At 40.5% G+C, this 8,698-nt stretch overlaps 1 protein-coding gene and 2 non-coding genes across 3 annotated transcripts in view; 2 read left to right on the forward strand and 1 right to left on the reverse strand.

Moving 5' to 3' along the window:
- RNF214 (ring finger protein 214) overlaps window positions 1-8,698 on the forward strand; it is a 50,679-nt gene that overhangs the window by 20,552 nt on the left and 21,429 nt on the right.
- LOC119470360 lies at window positions 3,058-3,165 on the reverse strand. The gene has a single exon (XR_005199253.1). It is a non-coding gene; the product is annotated as a U6 spliceosomal RNA (small nuclear RNA).
- Window positions 7,580-7,738, forward strand: LOC119470376. The gene has a single exon (XR_005199267.1).

Here is an 8,698-nt window from a genome sequence, read left to right on the forward strand (position 1 = left end):
CTATGTTGACCAGGATGGTCCCGATCTCTTGACCTCGTGATCCACCCGCCTCGGCCTCCCAAAGTGCTGGGATTACAGGCTTGAGCCACCGCGCCCGGCCATCTCCTGGGTTTAAGTGATTCTCCTGCCTCAGCCTCCCAAGTAGCTGGGACTACAGGCCTGTGTACCATGCCTGGCTAATTTTTGCATTTTTAATAGACATGGAGGTTTCCACCATGTTGGCCAGGCTGGTCTTGAACTCCTGACCTCAAGTGATCCGCCCGCCTTGGCCTCCCACAGTACGGGATTGTAGGCGTGAGCTACCATGCCTGGCCTACAATTTGCATTTTAAGTAGATCACTTGGGCAGTTGGAAAATGTATTGGATTAGTGTATTTGACCATTTAGGAGACCTATCTTGTCAGAACCTAGGTTAGAATAATTATGGCCGAAACTAAAGTAGTGCCAGTGGGAATGAGAGAAGTGAGCATATTTGTAAGACATTAGGGGCAGTACTGATCAATGTGGGTAGACAGGGTTGAGTTAGGGATAACTCCCATATTTCTGGCTTGGAAAATTAGAGAAATAATGGGGTTCTTTGATAAGATGTTTTATCTGTCTTAAATGTTTTAACTTAAATTTTGCCAACTTTGCAAAATCGCCTTTGCCATTTCTTTATAAACTGAATCTGAAATTAAAAAAAAAATGTTTTATCCTTTTGTGTTCTCCTATACCACTTAATCTAGTGCCATATATCTGGTAACTGTATGGTAAGTATTTTATTGGATCACTGGGTTGGAAATTAAGGGAATTTCACATTATATTATATAAAGATGAATTTACTTAATAAAAATCTGCTAAGTGCTTTGTATTATTTGAACGTTGTTACTATGTATTTCAATTTCATTATAATTTTTTTTATTTTTAGAAACAGGATTTCACTCTGTTGGTCAGGCTGGGGTGTAGTGGTACAATCACAGCTCACTAAACCCTGGAGCTTCTGAACTGAAGCCATCCTCCTGCCTCAAGTCCCAAGTAGCTGGGACTACAGGTGTGCACCACCATGCCCATCTCTAAGTTTTTTTAATTTTTGTAAAGACTGGATCTCAGTTTGTTGGCCAGGCTGATTTCAAACTCCTGGCCTTGACCTCCCAAAGTGTTAGGATTACAGGCGTGAGACACTGTGCCTGGTCTAATTATAATTTTTTGTTTGTTTGTTTTTTGAGGCAGAGTCTCGCTCTGTTGCCAGGCTAAAGTGCAGTGGCATGATTTTGGCTCATTTCAACCTCTGCCTCCCAGGTTTAAGCAATTTTCTTACTTCAGCCGAGACAAACTGAATTGGCCAAAATTTAAAATATCAAATATTTTGTTTAGTCATGTATTTGATTTTCTTTTCTCCTGGACACCTGTCTGCTTTGTCCTGCAAGTTGTCTTGCATTTGCAGGGACAGTTTGTAGTACCCAGCTTTTATCCTTCAGGTTATTGCTGGCATTAGAAAGGTAGTTTCCCTGTTCCTGCTCTTCCAGTGCAGAACCTCTTTTAAGCTCCCTACCTTTAACAGTAACTTATTGTGGCCAGGCATACTGGTTTACCTCTGTTATCCCAGCATTTTGAGAGGCTTAAGGCGGGAGGATTGCTTGAGCTCGGCAGTTTGAGACCAGCTTGGGCAACATAATGAGACCTTATCTCTATTAAAAAAATTTAAAAAACAACAACAATAACAAAACAACAGTGAGCCATTGAGAATGGCAGTAAGTAGGGCTTGTGGTGACCCTGTGTTTTAAAAGACATAATTGATTTATATTTTCGTAGATGTAGCTTGGGACAAGGAGCATAAAAGCTACAATATCAAGCAATATTTTTCTTTTAAAAAAAAGTTCTCTGAACTTGCCTGATTAATTCATAGGATAGAATGACAGGTGAGTAGCAGATCAAGGGAGTTACTATTCATTGGAAGCATTACTCGATGTAATATAAAAGTCTATCCTGGCTGGGTGCAGTGGTTCTTGCCTATAATCCCAGCACTTTGGGAGGCCAATGTGGGCAGACCACATGAAGTAAGGAGTTGGAGACCAGCCTGGCCAACATGGCGAAACCCCATCTGTACTAAAAATACAAAAATTAGCCAGGCATGATGGTGGCGGCCACCTGTAGTCCAACTACTCAGGAAGCTGAGACACAAGAATCGCTGAAACCCAGGAGGCAGAGGTCGCAGTGAGCTGAGGATCCCACCTCTGAACTCCAGGTTGGGTGACAAAAAAAAAAAAAAAAAAAAAAAGGAGGAGAAAAAAAAAAAAAAAAAAAAAAAAAAAAGAGTCCATGCTAAATTAAAATTGAGGCCAGGCAAGGTGGCTGACACTAATCCTAGCATTTTTGGAAGGCTGACGCAGGAGGATCACTTGAGGTTAGGAGTTCAGGACCAGGCCAGACAATATAGTGAGACCTCATCTCTGCTAAAAGTAGAGAAAATTTGCTGGGCATGGTGGTCTTATTGTGTTTTTTGTTTGTTTGTTTGTTTGTTTGTTTTTGAGATGGAATTTCACTCTGTCACCCAAGATGGAGTGCAATGGCACGATCTTGGCTTACTGCAACCTCTGCTTCCCGGGTTGGAGCAATTCTTACACCTCAGCCTCTTGAGTAGCTGGAATTACAGATGTGTACCATCACGCCCAGCGAATTTTTGTATTTTTAGTAGAGATGGGGTTTTGCCATGTTGTCCAGGCTGGTCTCGAACTCCTGACCTCAAGTGATCTGCCCGCCTCGGCCTCCCAAAGTGCTGGGATTATAGGCCTGAGCCACCACACCTGGCTTTAATGTTGAATAGTATTCCTCTTACTGATGTATTGGAGTTTGTTTATTCATTCTCCTGTTGATGATCATGTAGTAGTTTCCAGATTTTGACTATTGTGAACAGTTTTATAAGAAACTGCCAGATGTGCTTCCAAATTGGGTATACCATTTTACACTCTATCAGCCATATATGAGAGTTCTGATTGCTTCACATCCTTGCTTTCAAGGGCTTGCATAGTGGTATTTCATTGTGTGTGTGTGTGTGTGTGTGTGTGTGTTTCTCTTTTTTTAAAATATGGAACGCTTCACAAATTTGCATGTCATCCTTGCGCAGGGGCCATGCTAATCTTCTCTGCATCATTCCAATTTTTAGTATATGTGCTGCCGAAGCGAGCACATGTGTTTTTTATTTTCTAGAGATTTCAGATGGTTTGAATCATTGTGGTTTTAATATCCCTAATAACTAATGATGGTGTCTCTTTTTCTATTTGCTTATTGGCCGTTTGTGTATTTTATTTTGGGAAGTGTCTAAATTTTTTATCCCTTTTTTCAGGGGGTTGAATTTTTGACTTTTTATTACTGTGTAGTAGAAGTTCTTTTTATATTTTGAATTTGTCAGCTATATGTTATGTAAAGATTTTCTACTGCCCTCTTACATGACTGTTGACTTTTTAATTGCATTTTTGATGAAATAATGTCTAATTCATTAAACTTTTCCTTTGTAGTTAATTGCTTCTTGTGTCCTCTCTAAGTTACCTTTGTCCACCCTGGAATAGCAAAGATTTTTTCGTATATTTTGTTATGGAAGCTTTATCATTTTGCCTTTTATATTAATGTCTCTGATTCATCTCAAATTCTTTGATTTTTTTTTTCTTCTTCCCATGGGAGGCACAACAGTGGAATGTATGTTTGTGTTTTTTTACAGACGGGGTCTTGCTCTGATGCCCAGGTTGGAGTGCAGTGGCTATTCATAGGTGCAGTCATAGCTCACTGTGGCCTCAAACTCCTGGCCTCAAGCAGTTCTCCCGTCTCAGCCTCCCAACTAGCTGGGACTACAGGCGTGTACCACTATACCCTTCAAATTAATTTTTATGTATGGTGAGAAGTAAAGGTTGAGGTTCTTTTTTTTCCATGTGGCTATCTAGTTGTTCCAGTACCATTTATTGAAATGACTTTCCTTTCCCTATTTAAGTGCTTGGCACTTTTGCCAAAAACCAAATGGCAGTATGAGCCGCTTGTATGAATAGCAGGTCTATTTCTGCATACCATTTTATTGTGTTTATATAATTGTCTGTATACTAAATTATACTGTCTGCTGGGCATGGTGGCTCATGCTTGTAAATCCCAGCAGTCTGGGAAGCCAAGATGGGAGGATCACTTGAAACCAGGAGTTTGAGACCAACCTGGGCAACACAGTGAGACCTTGTCTCTATTTCTTTATTAAGTTTTTTTTGTAAAATAATTTATATAAATAAATTCATGTCATGATTATTATATCTTTATCATAAGTCATGAAATCAGATAATGCAAGGTCTTCTACTTTTTTTCAAGACATTCTAGGTCCTTTGCATATTCTAGGTTCTCAGCATTTTCACGTATTTTTTATTTTTCTGAGACAGGGTCTCAAGGCTGGAGTGCAGTGGCATGATCACAGCTCACTGCAGCCTTGACCTGGGCTCAAGCAATGCTATCATCTCAGCCTCCACAGTAGCCGGGACTACAGATGCTCACTACCACACCTGGCTAATTTTTTGTATGTTTTATAGAGACAAGGTTTTGCCATATTGTCCAGGCTGGTCTCCAACTCCTAGACTCAAGCAGTCGGCCCACCTCAACCTTCCAAAATACTGGGATTATAGGCGTGAGCCACCGCACCTGGCCTCATGTGTATTTAGAATCAGTTTACCAGTTTCTACAAAAAAAGATAAAACTGGTAGGAACATAACATCAACTTGGGAAAAATTGACATCTTAACAATATAAGTCTTCTAATCAATAAATATGACACATCTTTATTTAGGTCTTTATCTCTGCAATAATTTTATTGTTTTCAGTGTCCAGATTTTGCACATTTTTCTTTAAACCTATTCCTAAATATTTTATGTTCTTTGATGCTATTGTAAATGAAATTAAGAATTTTTTAGAAGTGTCAATTGCTGCTAAGTTCAACTTACTTTTGTTTTTGACCTTATACCTGCTGTTTTGTTAAATTTCTGTGTCAGTGTATTAGTTGTTTTGTAGATTCCTTAAGATTTTCTACATAAACAATCATGGTATCTCTGAGTACACACAATTTTATTTCTTCCTTTCAAACCCTTAAGCCTTTTATTTCTTATAAATATTATTGCACTGGCTAGTACCTCCAGTACACTATTGAACAGAAGTGTTAAAGTGAATATCATTGCCTTGTTCCTGCTCTTAGAGGATAAGTTTTTAATATTTTAACAATAAGTTTGATGCTGGCTATAGGTTTTTAGTGTATGCCTTTTTTTCTTTTCCTTTTTTTTTTTTTTTTTTTNTCCAGGCTGGAGTGCAATGGCACGATCTCGGCTGACTGCAACCTCTGCCTTCCAGGTTCAAGCAATTCTCCTTTCTCAGCCTCCTGAGTAGCTGGGATTACAGGCATGCGCCACCACACCCAGCTAACTTCTGTATTTTTAGTAGAGACAGGGTTTCACCATGTTGGTTAGGCTGGTCTCGAAGTCCTGACCTCATGATCCGCCCGCCTTGACCTCCCAAAGTGCTGGGATTACAGGCGTGAGCCACCATGCCTGGCCTTTCGTATGTGTTTTATTAAATAGAAGTTACATTCTATTTCTAATTCTCTGAGTGTTATTAAAATGAGTGGGTACTTCATTTGGTCAAATGCTTTTTCTGCATCTCTAAAAATTGTTGGCTAGGTGACGCCTGTAATCCCAGCACTTTGGTAGGCCAAGGCAGGTGGATCACCTGAGGTCAGGAGTTCAGGACCAGTATGGCCAACATGGTGAAATCTGTCTCTACCAAAAATACAAAAATTAGCTGGACATGGTGGTGAGTACCTGTAAACCCAGCTAGTCGGGAGGCTGAGGCAGGAGAATCGCTTGAACCTGGGAGGCGGAGGTTGCAGTGAGCTGAGATCACTCCACTGCACTCTAGCCTGGGTGACAGAGCAAGACTCTTGTCTAAATACACACACACACACACACATACACACACATGTATATATATATAAAAAATGGTTTTTCTCCTTTATTCTGTGAATACAGTGTATTACATTGATTTATTTAATCACTTTTTGTGTGTGTATGAACAGTCTCCCTCTGTCGCTCAGGCTGGAGTTCAGTGGTACAATCTCGGCTCACTGCAACCTCCGCCTCCCAGGTTCAAGCAATTCTGCTGCCTCAGCCTCCCAAATAGCTGGGATTACTGGCGCTCGCCACCATGCCCGGCCAATTTTTGTATTTTTAGTAGAGACAGGGTTTTGCCATGTTGGACAGGCTTTTCTCAAGCCCCTGACCTGAAGCTATCTGCCTGCCTCAGCCTCCCAAAGAAAATGCTGGGGTTACAGGTGTGAGCCACTGCAACTGGCCCATTGATTTATTTTCAAAAGTCCAACCAACCTTTCTTTTGTGAGAATAACCAAACATGGACAACACATATTGTTTTTATATATTGCCAAATTCAATTTGCTAATGTTTTGTTAAGGACTTTGTGTTTCTTTTGTTTGTTTTTTGAGTGGAGTCTTGCTTTGTTGTCCAGGCTGGAATGTAGTGATAATGATCCTAGCTCACTGGAGCCTCAAACTCGTGGCCTCAAGTGATCCTCTTACCTCAGCCTCTTAAGTAACCGGGACTGTAGGCACATGCCACCATGCCTGACTAATTTTAAAAAAAAGTTGTGGATACAGGGTCTTACTATATTGTCTAGGTTGATCTTTAAGTCCTGGCCACAAGTGATCTTCCTGCCTTGGCCTTCCTAAGTGCTGAGATTACAAGCATGAGCCACCATGCCTGGCCCTTTGTCTGTGTTTATTGAGGAATATTGTTGTATGTTTTCTAAATTTTTAAAATTTAGTTATATCAGTTACTTAGGCCAGAGGGATGTTAAAATCTCTATGACTATAGCACTTTTCTTTTTTGTTTTCAAGACGGGGTGTTGCTCTGCCACTGAGGCTAGAGTATAGTGGCACAATTGTGGCTCTCTGCAGCCTCAACCTGGGTTCACACAATTCTCCCACCTCAGCCCTTTGAGAAGCTAGGACTACAGTTGTGCACTACCACACCTGGCTAATTTTTGTATTTTTTGTAGAGATAGAGTTTCACCATGTGGCCCGGGCTGGTCTCAAACTCCTGGGTTCAAGCAATCTGCTTGCCTCAGCCTTCTAAAGTGCTTGGATTACAGTCGTGAGCCACTATGCCCAGTCACTTTTTTTTTCCTTTTAATTCAGTCAATTTTTGTTTCTTATATTTTGATATTGTATTGTTAGATACACATACATTTATGATTGTTATTGTAGGGGAGGGAAAAATGGTTTATTTTCACCCTTCTAAGTAATTTCTTTGGCTGGGTCATTAATTAAATTGACATGAGACAGATTAACAGGTGAAAAGAACATTTTAATTATGTGTCCATGCATGTATTCATAGGAGTCCCACAAAAATATGAGGTTAAAGGACCAGATGATTGATACTTATGTAGTAGCTTGAGCTACGGAAAGGAAGAGAGGCTTGGGATTTCTAGGGGGTGGTAGAAACAAATTAGGGGCGAGTGAGGGGAAGAAGCATATAGTGAACAAAAATTGCCTTGCTATGTAGGTAAAAATATCTGTGGTTGTCCTGGCCTCTGCTTTTTCTACTCCCCTCTGTTTTTTGCGGCCCCTCCTGTGCTCAGTTCTAACAAGGTAGTATGGCAGGACACACAGCAGTCTCCTTCAGTTTAGGAGGGCTGTCTTTAGAATAGAGCTGTCTTTTAAAGGCACAAGAGTACAATTTTTTAAATGTTTTTCAGGTGCGAAGTGGAGCAGCAGCTCTCTTCTTGGGAGACTTACTTTTGGTCATGAAAATTCTTTTAGAGATGACAGATTTTCTTTTGTTTTTTTCTTTGAGATGGAGTCTTGCTCCGTTGCCCAGGCTGGAGTGCAATGGCACAATCTCAGCTCACTGTAACCTCTGCCCCCAAGTAGCTGGGATTACAGGTGCCTGCCACTACGCCTGGCTAATTTTTGTATTTTTTTAGTAGAGACTTGGTTTCACCTTGTTGGTCAGGCTGGTCTCGAACTCTTGACCTCAGGTGATCTACCCACTTCGGCCTCCCAAAGTACTGGGATTACAGGCATGAGCCACTTAACCCGCCCTTGAGATGGCAGATTTTCTTTATAGAAGGGAAAATTTTCAGAGCTACTCCTATGTCTACAGTTTCTCAAAGTATTCATCTTGAAATAGTTAATATGTCAAAGGGGTATATTTTGGAATGTCATATTCTGGTTTCCTAAAGTTGTATTTTGAATACACCTATTATGTACCCACAAAAACTAAAAATTAAAAAAAATTGTTTTAAGTTGTATTTTGGGGTGGAATGCCTTGAGCCCCAACATTAAACATTATATATTACTGATAAATTGGCTATTTTGTCATAATGAAATGTCCTTCTTTATCTTAGTCATACTCTCTGTATTACAGTTTATATGATACTGCTGTAGACATTGAAGTTGCCTTATACTTGGTTTTTACATGCTGTATGTTTTTCAATCCTTTCTCCTTCAGCCTATGTTTCTATATGTTTTGTATACAGCCTATAATTGGGTCCTCTTCAGTGGCTTATGCCTGTAATCCCAGCTCTTTGGGAGGCCAAGGCAGGCGGATCACCTGGGGTCAAGGGTTCAAGACCAGGCCGGTCGTGGTGGCTCACGCCTGTAATCCAAGCACTTTGGAGGCCAAGGCGGGTGGATCA

Source organism: Cebus imitator, unplaced genomic scaffold, assembly GCF_001604975.1.
Source record: "Cebus imitator isolate Cc_AM_T3 unplaced genomic scaffold, Cebus_imitator-1.0 Scaffold28, whole genome shotgun sequence".
Lineage (NCBI taxonomy): Eukaryota > Metazoa > Chordata > Mammalia > Primates > Cebidae > Cebus > Cebus imitator.